This window comes from Coenobita brevimanus, chromosome 97 (genome assembly GCF_032717465.1).
Source record: "Coenobita brevimanus isolate Jiangsu-jjx chromosome 97, ASM3271746v2, whole genome shotgun sequence".
NCBI classification, from domain to species: domain Eukaryota; kingdom Metazoa; phylum Arthropoda; class Malacostraca; order Decapoda; family Coenobitidae; genus Coenobita; species Coenobita brevimanus.
The window spans coordinates 18,265,052-18,282,602 of record NC_137050.1 but is presented as its reverse complement, the minus strand read 5'-3'; the positions used below and the strand labels follow the sequence as shown (position 1 = coordinate 18,282,602).

Below are 17,551 nucleotides of genomic sequence, written 5' to 3'. Positions count from 1 at the left end.
ATACTGTATATACAGTATATATATATATATATATATATATATATATATATATATATATATATATATATATATATATATATATATATATATATATGTGTCCGACTCTGGGCGTAGGCTTCACAGCCTGCTCCCAAGGCCAACTAGTCCTCCTACATACCCTGCACCTCCACATGTTACCACTCCAGCGCTAACACCCACCGCCCATGTTGAATACATGCTAGGGCTGTCTCATACAGGATCGGTGTGTTGGTTTTAGCGGGAGTATTTATATACGACATGTCGGCGGTTCTTCAGGTAGATCATCAAATTCTATTTTATGAAATTCAAATCCTAAAACTGATCCCTGCCAACGCAGGGTTCGAACCAGGTCCATTGGGACTGCAGGTCACCTCTCTGCCGAAGCATAAATTGCCCATGACCAGGTGTTACGAAATCTCCAGACACTTAGAGTACTACCCCTAATAATACACTTTCCTTTTCTTCCCCTTAGGCGCTAGTGACGTCACACTTCCCTGACAGCACCCTCACCTGCGGGGGAAGCCTCATCTACCCGGACTACATCGCCACCGCCGCCCACAGCATCACAAAGTTATATATACAGTATATATATATGGGGTATATATATATAGGCTGGGCTGGGTTAGGCTAGGTTGAGGTAAACTGAGTTAGGTTAGTTAGGTTGGATTTGGTTAAGTTGGCTTAGGTTAAGTTGGATTTGGTTGGGCTGGGTTGGGTTGGGTTATGTTAGTTAGAGTTAAATTAAGTTTGGTTAGAGTTAGGTGGGGTTGGGCTGGGTTAAGTTGGGTTGGGTTGGGTATGAATGGATTGGAAATGTTAAATTACTTAAGTCAGCTTAGACTAAGCTAGACAAAGTTTATTTATGTTATGGCTCCACTGACGAGTATGACAGTGATCACTGGTTATGTCTGTAATTATACCTTTGCATGAAAGCACGACAGGGATATGTGTCTGGTTCTGTGTGTCTGTATGTCTATCAGTTTGTTGGTTAGCAAGGTTATAGAAAAGTATTAGATGTAATTGCATCTAATTTGGTATGGTGAACAAAGACCATAAACGGCGCTGGTTATATATATATATATATATATATATATATATATATATATATATATATATATATTCAGTAATCTCTCTAATATCTGATGTAATACAGCCAAAAGTATGTCTGGGAAGTGGGATCATCCTCATACTGGGACACTACCTCCTGCGCTGGTACTTATGGACCCTAACCCAGCCTAACTCAGAAAACCACCTACTGTACATAACTTCCTACTGGACATGCATAGCACCTATTTAAGACCATATTCACACAAATAAGGGACAGAAAGCCTGAAGTAAATAAAAAGGAACCAGAGAATGAGGAACTAGAAGTGAGTATGGGAAATATTTAGCAGTGTACAGGTTACTTACAACAGTAATGTTGCGAAGGTTAACCCACCTCCACTAAGGCACTGGCAGTGGTGAAAATGCTCTTGAAGCACGTACAGTAATCCAGTGTTGTGCAGCACTTAATCCTTTGCATTGCCAGGTATAATTGTTTAACACTGCACATTCTGTTCTTAATTGCGCCACACCAGTTTCAACTGCCACTTTGCACTCTGTACTTAATCTTTGCACTCTGAATTCTAATTTCTTAACACTGCACAGCACTGTAAATTCCCATGGGGTCTAGTGGCGAGGTATTACAGTTTATTCACTTTATTCACAAAAACGAGCACATGCAGCATCCATTGCGATGAACGTCTACAGAAGTCAGGATGGTAGTTGGGTGGTAACTGGGGAGAGAGAAGCAAGGGGCTGAGCGTAAACACAGCTGTTCAGTGCTGCACGCCAAGTTTAAAGTATGATTGAAAAAAAATGTCAGATTTGTGTTTGTTACTTTACATTTTTTTGGCCATTTTTTGGTTCCAAAGGCATTGGCCCATAATGTCGGGGTATTAGGCATCCGGATATTACAGGGATTACCATATCTATCTATCTATCTATCTATTGCCAGACGCCTCAATCCCTGTCGGGGTGGCCACAAACAAATCCTCCACGTTGCTCTGTCCCCCGCCATTTCACTGCCCCGCTCCCAACTCACACCCCCCTGTCTCATGTACCTCCATCTCATCCTCGGCATCTCCTTCCTTCCTCTTCCCCTCCACCTCACTAACACACTCTCTTCGTCAGTCTTTCACCCTCCATCCTCTCCACATGGCCAAACCACCTCAGTGTATTCCTCCTAACACTTCCTATCACATCCACATCCACACCACAATGCTCCTTTATATCCTCATTTGTCAGCCTGTCTCTCCATGTGACTCCACAGGCTCCTTTCAAATTGCTCCTTTCCACTGCTCTCACACTTGACTTGTGTCCTTCCAACAACGTCCAAGCTTCACTACCATAACTTAGAGTTGGTATCGCAATACTGTCATGTAGTAGCTTTTTCACTTCCATGCTCACTTCCCTGCTTCTTATCACTGTCCTCGCGTAATGCGGTTTGCTGTAACGCGATATTGCTCTAACACGGGACGATGTTGCGGAAGGAAATAAACATTCTGATGTGGGCACTGTTAGCGGAACGTGGTAATTTTAACCGGACGGGCTGTGATGCGGTGTGAGTCGCACAGCCTCACAGTACTTGACGTCATCATCCGCCAGTATCACTTCGCCTTTCTGACTCTCCCAGCCACCCAACCATTCTGGACCCCCGTACCTCCCAACTCCCACCTTCTCCTCTCGGCCCACTCCTACCCACACCATCCTCCTGAGCTTGCCTCGTGTTCTTCCCCCCTACCTCATTGAAGGCAACGTGTGTCTGCTCTTTGCCTCAGATTAGGTACCATACAATAAATAAAAATGTTGTATTGACCTATTGTATTTTTTATAACCATATTACTGTAATGCTTTTAGGAGGTTTAAATTGGGGGTATAAAAAAAATTTGCACCACAAGGAGCGAAAAAGTGGACTTTGGGCAGGTGTGCAGAGGGAAATAGGGGTTTTCGAAAGTCCCAGTAACGCGATATTTGCTTAACGCTAGGCCAGTGCGGAAGCAAATACCCACGTTAGACGAGGACAGACTGTATATGTATATAGATAGATATGCTTCTAGATAGGTCTGTGAGATGGAATCTGGATTGGAATCTGGATTCAGGAGGCTTAAGTCTGTGAGATGAAATCTGAATTCAGGAAGCATAAGTGGTAAGTGAATGAGTGACTGACCCATTTCACTGGGCATGTATTATAGTTAGTTTTCCCTTTATCATGTTATGCTTTGCCTTACTTTCTGGTCTATACCTCACCCCACTCGTAGGTGGGAAATGGTGTCGGAATGATTCTCCCCTCCCCACTCCCAGATTCAGCACTTGTACACTCTTATGTAGTATGATTGTAAGTGTATTCAGAATATATATATATTTTAAAGAAGTATGCAGTGCAGTGTAAGCTTCATTGTTTTTTTTTTTTTTTTTTGCTGCTTACAGACAACAAAAAAAGAGTGGCGGAAGAGTGAAGAAAGCAAGATAACAGATGGTGATAAGGAGACAGAGAAGAGTGAAGACTCTGGCTCTCATGATGATGACTCTCTGAAGGAGAATAGGGAAGCAGCAGCTCCTCAGGCTTATAACAACAAAACCCAACAGACACAGCCTCCACCATCTAAAGCAGCAAAGAATAAGAAGAATAAAAGTGAGAATTTATTTACTTTAGTAAAGAATTTATATTGCCTGTACTTGCAGTTCCCTTCAGTTTCATTTTTTTTTTTTTTTTTTTTAACTATGGTATGCATATCTTTTTTGTACAGAATAGTTAAACTGTAACCTTTTTATTCCAAATATGCTGAACATTTTAACTCTCAGATCACAGTGTTAAGGTACAGTTGCATTTGTGACTTTAATATTAATGGTAGGATCAAAATTTTTACACCTTGTATAGCCATGAATATTCACAAGTGACTTGTGGGATAACCCTCTTCTGTCCTTCTTTCCTTTATTCTTTCCTCTTCCTTCTGCCTATGGGTGACTATTCTACACCGAGTGACAAGCCAAATGGTTTCCTGTGCACCAGGAAACCATTTACAGTATTATGCTGGGTGGTAACCATATAACCAAATTATGAGACCTGGTGGTTTAGTAGGCAATTAAGGTACTCCAATCGGATTGAGCCTGTGTAGGTTTATATCCAAGGGGTGGTTGGGGTTCATTGCTCATGTAATGCCACTCAGGGATGAGTGAGACTGGTCACTCTCATCTTAAATGTCAGGACAAATTGCCTAGCCCCGGGCTCCTATGCTCCTCATGGGGCAACGTGGATTGGATGATGGATGGATGGATTACTGGTGGTGAAAAGAAATGTTTTTATTGGAGTGAAGTAAGAGAGTAAAAAAAAAAAGATCTGCCTCTATGCTGAATGGCGGAAGTCCACTGGATCTTAGGAATTAGTACGGAAACTCCCCACCACATGTGCCTGACTGCTTCCCTATCGAATGGACCGAGTTGCCTGGCAGGCCGCATTAGTCATACACTGCCTGAGGTTGTGAGGTACTGGTCATCCGCTGTTGTCATGTACCAACCCTTGCCTGGGCAAACAGAAGTGAACCTTATATGCAGATGTCAGTTTGCCGCGTTTTGGTTCCTCTGTGCTCGAAAGCAACTGTTGGGTGTGATATGGCAGCACTGTACTGCTTGCCAGTGAACAGAAGCCCGCACCTCCTTTCTGCGTACGTGAGTGGTAGCACTTGCAACAATGGCTGTGACTACAGTTGCATTTGTCATAGTTCCCTACCTTCTTCAGGTTGTGTCCCTGCTTTGCTGTATTCTTATGTGTGTGTGTGATGGCCCCACCACCACCTGAGAAGTGGAAGAGGAAGGGTCTGAGTCTGGAGAATAAACATGAGATTTTGCACAAGGTTGACGCGGGCTGGACCACAGGATGCATTCTTTGTGAATATGATCTAGCCCATTCAACATTGCCCAATATCAAGAAGTCACACGACAAGCTTATGCAGTACAGACAGGACTTTGCTGAAAGCACACGTCAAGGTGACAGGAAGGTAATGGCCCAGGCCTGGCACGCCATTACCGACCAGTTGCCATTGATGTGGTCTCGTCAGCAACATGGTGCCAGGGTGCTAGTGCATGGGACTGAGGTGAAGGCTGCTGCTGAGAAGTTTGCAGGCCTCCACAACGTGCAGGACTTCAAGGTGTCTGAGGGATGGCTCTTTCTCTTCAAACTTCACCATGGACATACTGGCTGTAAGGCACACAGTGAGGTCTTGGACGCGGCAGCGGAGGAAGTAGACCTGTTTCACCAGACAGTGCAGTGCCTGATTGAGGATGAGGGCCTTGCCCTTGGAAAAGTCTATATCGCTGACGAAGCTGGTCTGTTCTACGGCTCCTCGCCCACCAACACCCAGGCTGAGGAAAGGGAGAAGTCTGTGCCAGGTCGGAAGTTGTCCAAACAACATGTCTCTGTTTAGTGCTGTGCCAGTGGTAACGGGACTCACCATCTCAATCCTGTTGTTGTTGGGTGTGCAATACAACCACATTGTCTCCGTGGGTTGTTGGATAGCCTGCCTATCGTGTGGTATCATTCTGTGAAGGCCTTGTGTACCACAAAAATCTTCAGAGATTGGTTCCACATACATTTCATCAAGGAGGTTATCCGTTATCAAACGGAGGTCCTTGGTATTGCTCACGACCAGGTTAAGTCACTCCCTTTCCTGGACATTGCCCTTGCACATCCATCTGAGAAGGATTGGTTGCTTTTGATGGGCAGATTAGGTGCATGTTTCTTCCACCTAATACGAGTGCTCTAATTCAACCAATGGACCAGGATGTTATAATGGCTTCAAAGAGTCCGTACTGATGGAAGTTCCTGAACGAGGTGATGGTGGTGCTGGAGAACGAGGACACGATAGAGGACACACATGGGGAGCAGACCTTGCGAACCTTTGGTGTTACGACCTGAAGTCTGCAGTGTTCAACTGGGTGAACGTGTGGAAGGAAGTCTCCGTCAAAACCCTCGAAAGCAGTTGGTCGCGTGTCCTGCAGGGAGTCAGTGCTGAGCACAACAATGAGGAGTTTGACATGGATGATTTCTACAGTCACTGTAGAACAGCAGGAGAGCAGGTGAATGTCGATGACATGTAGGATTGGCTGGACGACAACGGTGGCAGTGCTGGTTACCAGGCCATGTCTGATGAGGCGATAGCCGCTGCTGCCTCTGCAGGCACGGAAGAGGACAGTGGGACCGACGAGGAAGAGGATGAGGACCCCGACTCGCAGCCCTCCGCAACTCCTTCAATCCCTCATCTCAGTGTCCTCTGTGGTTACCTGGAGCACGCCAAGCACCCACACTGTGACAGGGAGTTGGTGCCACCCCGCCTGGCGATGGAGCTGCTGGGAGTCCGGGACGCTTTCATCCTCTGGCAGAATCATTGATCCTATCGTCAGACCAGGACTATAGTCGTTCCAAAATATTGAGATCGTTTGGGCGTTGTCCCTCACGGGAGTTCTCCTTCGCGAGACGCTGCCGAATCTATACCAACACACACCTCTCTGTCTCACGTCAGCTATTTACCACTTCTAAATGAAATTTATTTCAGTATATATGTATATAATTCTCTAGTAAGGCTATGTAGTGTAAGAAATGCCTGTTGTTTTTTATAATAACAATGACTTTTTATAAATACCTCAGCACTTGGCAACGTTGCTTCCCAAAGCTGTCACGTTTGTAGGTGAGTCAGTGAGGATGGGTCAGGTGTTAATCCACAGGTCATTTCCTCTCTGACCGCCATCAAAGATGGAAGCTCCTACCTCTGCTACTCACATAGACTTTTCATAGAACTGTATAGACTGTTTATAGAAATAAATCTCCGTAAAATGTTGATTTCGTATGCAGAGAGAGAGAGAGAGAGAGAGAGAGGCGGACAGACAGACAGTCAGGAGGCTTTTCCTCAAATTCTAATAATTCATAAAACTGTATAGACTTTTTATAGAAATAAATCTACATAAAATGTAGATTTTGTATGGAGAGAGAGAGAGAGAGAGAGAAGTAGTGAGCTGGGAGTGAGGGTTGTCCCTTGAGCTATGGCTCTACTCTGATAATTTGCCCAGTAGAAAGTGTAGCAACGTCATGGGTCGGGGAATTCCCATAAGGGACAACGCCCAAACGATCTCGATATTTTGGAAAGACTATAACTCACTCTTCAAGCCTGCGACCCCCACAAGTTCCAGCCCATTCTCACCACCACCACCACCACCATCAGCTCGTTTCCCGCCTTCACCTTCGGACCCACAACCGAGCACATTGACTGCCGTTGAGTCTCTGTTTGACGTAAGTTTGCGACTGTCTTGGGAGTCTCTTGAGGTGATTTGGCCATCATCACCACACTGCACGTCACTGGTCATTTCCCACCTTCGGCAGGTTGAGGATGACCAGGAGGAGTTTCTTGACCTTTGTTAGGAGCTACTGGGTGCCACTAGACCACATGGGACAATTCTACACCTGCTGGAGGTGCTGGGTTAAGAATCCTGGCAACAGTGCACTGAGTGGTAAGTACCCTGACCGAATGTTTTTTGGCAGGTAACTTTAGGTTTCTTTCATAGTTTCCTTGATACTAAAATTTATTTAGGATATTCGTATGTGTATTTTGAGGTCACAATATGGCAGAATGACCCAAAAACAGTGCCAAAAATAGGAAGGGTACTGTAATTTGGGGGAGGCGATGGCTGAATTGGTAGAGGCGGCCTGCACTCCAAATGGACCCAGGTTCGAATCCCGGCTGGGGCAGGGAACAGTTTAAGGATTTTTCATTCATTCATTACCAGACGCCATGTATCCCAGACGGGGTGGCCAAGGGCTTAGAGTTAATTGTTTTACAGGGAGGGGCACTAATCCTCCACCAACCCCACTTGACACGTAGGGATGCCAACAGCATCTGGTGTTCCCAGGCGGTCACCCATCCAAGTACTAACCAGACCCAACGTTGCTTAACTTCGCTGATCGGACGGGAAGTGGTGTACTCAACGTGGTATGGCCGGATTGAATCTCATAAATAGCAGACTCTTCCGATCTACCAGATGATCCGCCGACATGTCATAAAAAAACCCCCGCTAATACCAGTACGCCAGTCCTTTATGAGACAGCCCTAGCATGAATTCAATATGGACAGTGGGTATTAGCGCCGAAGTGATGACATGTAGAGATGTAGGAGGACTACTGAGTCCAAAGGAGAACCACTGGGCCTTGGGGGTTGGCACTGAAGCCTTTGCTCAGAGTCGGACACTAAAAAAAAAAAAAAAAAAAAAAAAAAGTTTATTTATTTATTTATTTTTTTCCATTGCCAGATGCCATGTATCCCAAACTGGGTGGTCAAAGGCTTAGAGTTAATTGTTTTACAGGGAGGGGCACTAATCCTCCACCAACCCCACTTGACACTTTTTTTTTTTTTTTTTTTCCCCATGGTTTTCTTGGTGCTGAAAATTATTTTGGATAACTCTATGTATGTTTTAATGTCAAAATATTCAAGAATGACTTGAAAAGAGTGCAAAAATAAGGAATGGTACTGTACATACCGTAGTGTTTTTTTTTTTTTTTTGAAAATTATTTTGGATAATCTTATTTATGTTCTGATATCAAAATATGCCATAATGACCTGAAAACACTACCAAAATTAGGAGGGAAACTGTAAATACTGTAGTGTATAGGTTGGGTGTTTTTTGGTTTTCAGTGGTTTTCCTGCATGGTTTTCTTGGTGTTTACTGTTACTTTTCGTATTCCTATGTGTGTTTAGATGTCAAAATGTGCCTGAGTGATCAGAAAACACTGCCAAATTAAGCATAGGTTTTGTACAAATTGGTCAGGTAATAGGTTGGAAGTGGGTATAGGTACAGTCTGGGTATGGTAGGGGAATAGTGTTCATTATCTGGATATTGCCACTACTCGGACATGCCTTTGGCTCAATTATGTCCGGACAAATGAGGGATTGCTGTATGTAGATATATATAGATGTATATATATATATATATATATATATATATATATATATACACACATATATATGTATATGTATATACATAGTAATCCCTCCACTGTCCGATGTAATAGAGCCAAAGGCATGTCCAGAAAGTGGTTCCGTCCGGAAAGTGGTTCCATCCGGAAAGTGGGCCCCAGCCTCCTGGACTTATACTTATGGACCCTAACCTAGCCTGACGCAGCAAAACACCTACACAACTCCCTACTAGATATGCATAGCACCTATTTAAACCTATTTAAGACTCATTTCACACCAATAATGGAGATAAAGCATGAAACAAATGAAAAAAAAAACAAAGTGAGGAATTAGAAGTGACTGTACCTCAGCCAGGGTACTTACAGCACATCTGTGGCTGCCTTCTCTAAGGGTTTTGCAGTGAAAATGCTCTTGAAGCACGTACTGTAATCCAGTGTTATGCTGCACTTAATTCTTTTGCACTGTGAGTTATAATTGTGTAACACTGCACATTGTTCTTAACTGCATCACGTCAGTTTCAACCGCCAATTTGCACTCCACAGTTAATCCTTTGCACTCTAAATTCTAATTTCTTAACACTGCACAACACTGTAAATTCCCATGTGGTCTTGTGGCGAGGTATTGCAGTTTATTCACTGTTTATTCACAAAAAACGAGCACGTGTGGCATCCACTACGATAAGCATCTACTCAGGATCGAAGTTAGGCAGTAACTGTTGGGAGTGTTGGTGACAGGGAAACAGAGTTGCCAGATTGCAACAGCCACATTACCAAACGACTCAGTTTTCATTACCAAATTTAACTCTTCCTTACCAAGCTAGCATTTATTCTTCACTAATTATATTATATAAGTGGATATACATGTAATCACTCTCCTTATAATTAACAGCATGTTGATTATTTTCATGCTGTGTTGGCTAGCAAATTAATCAGAGAGAGCAAACAATCCACCATCTCCATCATGTGTATCCTCATACATGTGAAAAACCATTTGGTAATGCATTATTCTTATTCATTACCAAACAAATTTTTCATTACCAAATTGGCCCACATTTGGTAATGAAAAATACCAAATGGCAACCCTGACAGGGGAGGGGGGAGGAAGGAAAGGGTTAAGGGGCCGTGGTGTAAGCAGCTGTTCGGTGCCATGCAGCAATTTTAAATTACGGATGGGAAAAAATTCGGATTTTGGGGGTATTTTTTTCTGTTTTTGGCCATTTTGGGGTTTCGAAGGTCCAGGCCCACAACATCCGGTAAGTGGGGCGTCCGGAAAGTGGGCGTCCGGATAGTACGAGGAATACTGTGTATATCTCTCTATCTATTGCCAGACTCCACAATCCCATAAGAATACATACTGTATATACATATATCTATCTATCTATCTATCTATATATATATATATATACTGTACACACACATATATATATGTATATAGTGTGGATATATATATATATATATATATATATATATATATATATATATATATATATACAGTATATATTTTTATTACGAGAATAGATTATACGGCAAATTTCAAGGTGAAATAAACAGCGAAAATTAGCGAATGAGTTTACGTGAGGTGTCAGGTGATAATTAGCCAATTCCAGGTGTATGGCACTATCACTTACCTTATTTCTCTTTTGCATATATTATTTGGTATAAGAATAGGGCATAAGGCTTATTTCAATGGATGAAATCAGTGGAAAATTCCAGGGAAGATTTACTTAGCATAGAATACAGTGTGGTGGCCTGCAGTAATTAGGTAGTTCCAGATGAATGTAAATATCACTTAGGCTTCTCCCTTCCTTTCTTATATATATTTTTATTATGAGAATAGATTATACGGCATATTTCAAGGGGAAATAAACAGTGAAAATTAGCGAACGAGTTCACGTGAGGTGTTGTCAGGTGATAATTAGCCATTTCCAGGTGTATGGCACTCTCACTTACCTTATTTCTTTTTCGTATATATTATTTGGTATAAGAATAGGGCATAGGGCTTATTTCAATGGATGAAATCCGTGGAAAATTCCAGGGAAGATTTACTTAGTGTAGCACGGCTGGGCAGGTGAGAGGAGAGGGTAATGGAGGGGAGGTAGGGTGGGGAGTCAAGAATGGGGAGAAATGGCTAAATTGTCAACAATGGATGGGAGTACAGATGAGATTAGGAGTGCTGACTAGTGTTGGACATTGGCAGCACTGATAGGTGATACAAGCCACCACTTGAAAGCCTGGGCGAATTCAAAGTAACACAGAATTACAAAAGTGATGCCCCGCGGTATAATCCCTTGCTCCCAAGCGTCACGAAAGTAACGCCCCGTGGTTAAGGGGTTAAATATAAAGAGACATTGCTGACTTTACTGGCTTCGAAGCTCAGGACTTCGTATGGCGTATGGCAGCAACAGGAGAACACGATCCACGATTGGCTGGAAGTAGACGAGAAAGACCCCGGGTACCAGACTCTGTCGAACAGGGGCATTGAGGAGTCCGTGACCACAGGGGACTCTGAGGATGAAGGAGGAGGAGAAAGAGAAGGGTGATGATGACGATGAAGTGGAAGAAATCCCAAGGCTCCAGCAGGTTTGTGATGCAGTGGACATCCTTCTCAGCTACTGCGAACATCCTAATCAGCAGCCCATCTGATGCCATGGCCATGTACCCGTGACAGGGCCATGAGATTGTGATAAAGCTGCAGTCGAGAAGGAACCCCCAGGCAGTCCTCCATTACATCCTTTTTCTGTCCTGTGACACTTGCCACTCTGTCACCACAGCCCATGACCTCCTCGCATTGTCTTCTGTTGCCCCAGCCTTTGACCTCCTTGTACTGGCCTCTGTTGCCCCAGCCTTCTACTTCCTCACGTTGGCATCGTTTACCCTAGCCAGGCACCACGATGCCCACTTCTTGTTCACCTCAGCCAGATACCTTGGCCATGGCACCACCATCAGCCCCATTGACTGTGGCATCTCCACCTGAGGTCTCCCCTCAATTAGAGGCCTTACTGGAGCTCCACCTGATGCCTTCTGCCACTCCATCTCCACTAACTACACCAGCGCCCTTGGCAGAGATCAAGCCTGAGATGGTGAAGCCAGAGTAACATTTGGGGGAGCCATTTGCTACTAGACCACATGGGATTATGTGTACTGTACAACACTGTACTGCACGATTTACAACTTTACCCTCCACTGAAGCCAATACTTGGTGAGTAGATACAATAGTACACTATGTACTGTATTACAGTATTGTATCATTACTGTATTCTTTTTATATGCTTAGTTTTTATCTCTTACTCAAGAGAAAGTTTTTAGGATAGAGGGTCGAGACAGATAGAATCACAGCATCCAGCTCAAAACCACATGTTGAGCCAAAAATGCAGTATCTGGCATTATTCAGTGTAGGGCTTGGCTGATTTACAACGGATAATTGAGAATTAACTGTATACAGTATATGTTTGTGTATGTGCATGTGTGTCACACTCACTGCGCCTTGATTTATTGTATATGGAGGTCAATATAACATTGGTTCATTGGGATTAAGGAGGGGACCAAGGACCATACGGCCGGGAATTTAAAAAAAAAAAAAAAAGCTTGCCTTTGGTGCCCTCAAGTAGCACCATGCTTTCCACTAGGGGTAGCATCCTTGCCAGACATGATTTCCAAGTAACAAGTTTCAGCATTTTAGACAAAAAAAGTTATTGCTTCACTTAGCCTGATATCCTTGCACTATTCATTCCATACTTGCATCTTTATTTGCTGATAGCAGTGGTGTTTCAGTGACCTTACATACATGGAATGAAAGGGAGGTGATCACTTCAAATGTAAACACTGGGTGGTCATTTTAGCTAAAATGTCTGACAGTCGGCTTATGGAGGAGGAACAGTGGATGCACGGGATTGTCATATGGTGCCGTCAGAAGTATTTTAGAAGCAAATTTCGCCATCGTTATCATGAAACTGGATATAACTTTTAGTTCATCATTCCATCAATTCATTGCATACCAAACTGATCCAAAAATAAAATCTGAAAATCGCCAAATTCTGGAAAAAAACACTTAGTAAACTGTACCCCAAAATGACAATGTTGACCCCACCAATGACTAAAGCAGATTAATCTAAGTCTAAAAACAGTTTATAAGTCATCCTAAACACAAAATTTAAGTCTAAAATATCATCAGAATCAGTAAAAAAAAAAAATCAAAACTCATCGTAGAACGGGTTTGGCCATCGTTAGGTGGGGTAGGGTCGTATTTCTACCCCCATCGCTAAGCTGGGGTATCACATCTAAGGGTATCGTATGTCGGGGTATACCTGTATTCTGTTTTGGGGGATTCTTCAGTGATATATACTCTCTTATTTTCAGTCAAGAAGCAAAACTGGAAACGGTTAGACATCCCACCCCCAAAGAGAGAGAAAGGATTCCGCCGTGGTGATGGTCGTGGTTCCGATTCTTTGGATTGGAGGGCAGATTCACGGTCAAGCAGTACCTTGAGAGGACGAGGCAGTGGGAGAGGAGGAGCTATCAGAGGCAGAGGTAGAGGAAGAGGCACCCGAAGTGGGGGAACCCCTGCTGTTAGAGGAGGCTTTAGAAGTCCGTCTGCAGAACCCTTTGACTTTTGCGAGTATTCTGAGGTATGGGACATTTAATGGCTAATGTATTTTTGGTGTACAGTGAGAGATTGTGACTGACTAACTATCACAGAACCTGAAAGAAACTACAGATAGTCCTCGACTTATGATGGCGTTATGTTCCAATGGATCCAACATAAGCCAAAAAAATGTATATACGAGGTCTGTAATATCCCACCTTAGGCTTAAAAAAAAAATAATAATAATAATAATAATAATAATAATAATAATAATTATTATTATTATTATTATTATTATTATGATAATAATAATAATAATCTTTTGAGCTAGCACACTAATCACCCTCAAAATAGGCTCCTTCTGACTGGACACACATAGCCCAGCATTTTTCCCACTGACTGAAACATTTTTCAAAGTCAAATGGTGACATATACTAGGGAGTTAGGTTCTGGAGGAGGAGATGCAGGGGTGTGCAAGGGACAACATTGTGGAATGATGAGGTGAAACGAGCTGTGGAACAAAAGAAGAAGGCATATAGTGAATGGCTAGCAAACAGAGGTAGGGGAGAAGATGAGAGAGAGAAGAGATAGGTATATGTGAGCAGGAGAAAGGAGGTGAAGAGATTGGTGAAGGAGAGTAAGAAGAAAGTGGATGAAGAGTTTGGGAGGAATCTGAGTGTGAAATGGAGGGAGAGTAAGAAATTGTTTTGGAAGGAGGTAAAGAAAATAAGACAATGTGAAAGGGGAAATAGTAGGGGAGTGAAAGATAGGAATAATTGTTGGTGGGGAAGAGAGAGAAACTGAGGAGATGGAAGGAGCACTTTCAGGATTTGTTGAATCTAGAGAGTGAGAGCAGTGCAGGTATAAGTGGTTGGGAAATGGCTGGGAGAAGAAGAGATGAGAGGAGGGAGGAAGAGATCAGTAGGGCAGAAGTAATGGAAGCAGTGAAGATCAAGATGGGAAAGGCCCCAGGAATTGATGGAGTGTGTGGTGAAGTGCTGAAGTTTGTGGAGTGGATATGGAAGTTGTGTAGATTGGCTTGGGAAGAGGGAAGGGTTCCAGAGGACTGGAAATCAGGTATAATTGTTCCTTTATACAATGGAAAAGGGGAGGGAAAAGTATGTGGTAACCATACGGGTATTTGCCTTCCTAGTGTGATGAAAATTATATGGTAGGATACTCATTGATAGGGTTAGGCATATGACAGAGGAGCTAGTTGAAGAAGAACAAGGGGGATTTAGGAAGAGAAAAGGGTGTGTAGCTCAGATTTTTGTTCAAAGATGTTTAGTGGAGAAGTATCCAGAGAAGGGAAAGAAAGTGTATGCTGCCTTCTTGGACTTGGAGAAAGCTTATGACAGAATAGATAGGCAAGGTATGTGGAAGATATTAAAAATATATGGAGTGGAGGGGAAATTTGTTGAGTGCTGTGAAGAGTATGTACGAAGGAGCTTGGGCTCTGGTGCGAGTGGATGGTGACCTGAGTGAGTTCTTTGATCTAAATGTGGGACTGAAACAGGGATGTGTGATGTCTCCATGGCTGTTTAATATATACATGGATGGGGTTGTAAAGGAGGTGCAAGGTAGGGCAGTGGACGTGGAGGTGGCTCTAATGAATGAGGGTGAGACATGGAAGATCCTGGTGTTGCTGTTTGCTGATGATATAGTATTGTTGAGTGAAGATGAATTGGAGTTGCAAGGTTTGGTGAATGAATTTGAGACAATGTGTAGGAGGAGGAATCTGAAAGCTAATGTAAACAAGAGTAAAGGTATGGTGTTTGAGAGGATTTTTTTTTTTTCTTTTTTTTTTTTCTTTTTATGCGAGGAAGAAGGAACCAAAGGCCATGAGCCCACAATAACAGTTCCCTCCAAGAGAAAAACAAAATACAATAGAAAGCCAGATTCAAGATCCGATCATTTCGAGATGCCTGGACATACTGCGTTTGAAAGACTGGAGATCATAGGCAGCAGGAAATACAGACAGAGAGAGACAGTTCCAGAGTTGACCTGTTGCATAACTGAAGGACTGGGAGTAACGGTTAACTCTTGCATTAGAGAATTGGACAGAAAAGAGGTGAGAGTTTGCTGCTAGACGGGTGCTACACGCCCGTCGTAGAAGTGGAGGAATGCATGCAGACAGTTCAGAGGAGCAGTGACCATTAAAGTAGCAATAGAAAAGAGATAGAGATGCAACAGTGCAGCAAAGAGACAGAGGTTGAAGGGAGTCAGTAAGAGGAGGAGAGTTAATGAGATGAAAAGCCTTTGACTCCACCCTATTGAGAAGAGCTGTATGTGGGGAGCCTCCCGACACATGAGAATTGTACTCCACACAGGGGCGGATAAAACCCCTTTATAGAGTCAACAATTGTGCAGGGGTAAAGAAAGAATGGAGTCGGCTTACACACCTAATCTCTTGGAAGCAGATTTTACAAGAGATGTAATATGATCTTTCCAAGATAAGTCCTGAGTAAATGAAACCCCAAGCATGTTCAAGGATGATGCAGGATTAAGCTGAATATTATTAAACATTAGTGGGTATACCTGTGGAAGTTTTTGTTGGGTTGCTAGGTGAAAGAACTGAGTCTTAGATGCATTAAAAACAACCAGATTATTTTTACCCCAGTCAGACATATGAGCCAAGTCAGACATTAGGTGTGCCATAGCCTCATCCCTTGTTTGTAGTAGTAGTAGTAGTTGTTCCCTATGCAGTCTGGCCGAACAGCCCCGAGTCCCTTAGGAAGGCCATGGCCGAGACCGAGCTTTCCCACAGAGCTCTCAAAGAGTGTATGTTGTGTTGTTGGCGTAGATGATTGTGTGCAATGCAGTCTTCCATAATGTGCTTAATAGTATGGGGTGCTGTGTTGCATCCTGGACAGGCATCAGCGATGGAGTCATCCAGCCTCTTCTGGTAGCTTAAGAGGGCTGGATGGTGCCCACATCTCAGCCTGGCCAGGTGGACCCTGTCCTCACGAGGAAGATAGGATTCAGAAGGGTGGATGTCAGGTGGCCGTGCATGCAGCTGTGTGTTGTCTTTAAGTGACTGAATGGAGCGGTGAGTGATCTGAGTGTGGATATGCTTCTGGAAGCTGGTCTGAGGTGGGCGAGGGAGGAGAGATGACAGTATTTGTGTATGGTATCGGGTGCTGGGTGTTGTTTTGATGTTCCTTGGTGTGGGTGGATGTGCTGCCATGTACTGTAGTGGATGTTGTGGGTTTGTGAAGGCTGCAGCAAGAAACTGGGTGCCTCTCATGTCTAGGTGATCCTTGACTTTGAGGACTTTGGTTTCTTGATGTAGGTGGTCTGTGGGTGTAGTAGCTGTGCAGCCTGTGATTATTTTTAGGGCCTTGTTCTGTATGGTCTGTAGAGTGTTGTAGTGTGTTTTGGTCAGGTTAGAAGCCCAGGCAGGGCTTGCATAATTCATCACTAAACATATGTATTGTTTGTATACTGTAGTAGTGGTTTCTTTGTTGTGTCCGAATGTTGTATGGGCAAGTGACCTCAAAGCATTGAGTCTTGGTGTTATTTTATTTTTAATGTTTGTGATGTGTTATTTAAATGACATTGATGTATGTTACACCAAGGATTTTGTGTGTGTGTGTGTGGTAGGGGAGTGTTGTTTATGGTGAGGTGTGGGATGTGACTGTGTTCTGCTGTCCAGTTTGTGAGAAGAGTCACTGTAGATTTGGCTGGGGCTATTTTGAGCCTGTTTGTGGTGAACCATTCGTGTAGTGTGTTGAGGTAAGGTTGAATGATGTGTGCAGCTGTGTTTGTGTTTTGGTGTGTACATGTAAGTGTTATATCATCTGCATAGGAAGCTATACACTCAACCCCCTGCTATTGCACCTAATTGGTCACAGGAAACGAGCGTGATAGCTGAATACGCGATAGCTGAACTGAACAATGAATGGGAAAATTTCTAATTGGTTTTTCGGTGACCCATTTTTCTAACTTTTAAC

General features: G+C 43.3%; 1 protein-coding gene and 1 non-coding gene across 2 annotated transcripts in view; one reads left to right on the top strand and one right to left on the bottom strand.

Moving 5' to 3' along the window:
* The first annotated feature begins 3,528 nt into the window (after positions 1-3,528).
* Positions 3,529-17,551, top strand: part of larp (La related protein) — a 163,772-nt gene continuing 149,749 nt past the window's right edge. Inside the window, exons 1-2 of the mRNA XM_080283271.1 lie at positions 3,529-3,691; positions 13,373-13,641. The gene's annotated coding sequence lies outside the window, so the exon portion shown is untranslated. The remainder of the gene's footprint in view (positions 3,692-13,372; positions 13,642-17,551) is intronic.
* LOC145413935 (5S ribosomal RNA) lies at positions 7,933-8,050 on the bottom strand. Its single transcript, XR_013899811.1, has one exon. It is a non-coding gene; the product is annotated as a 5S ribosomal RNA (ribosomal RNA).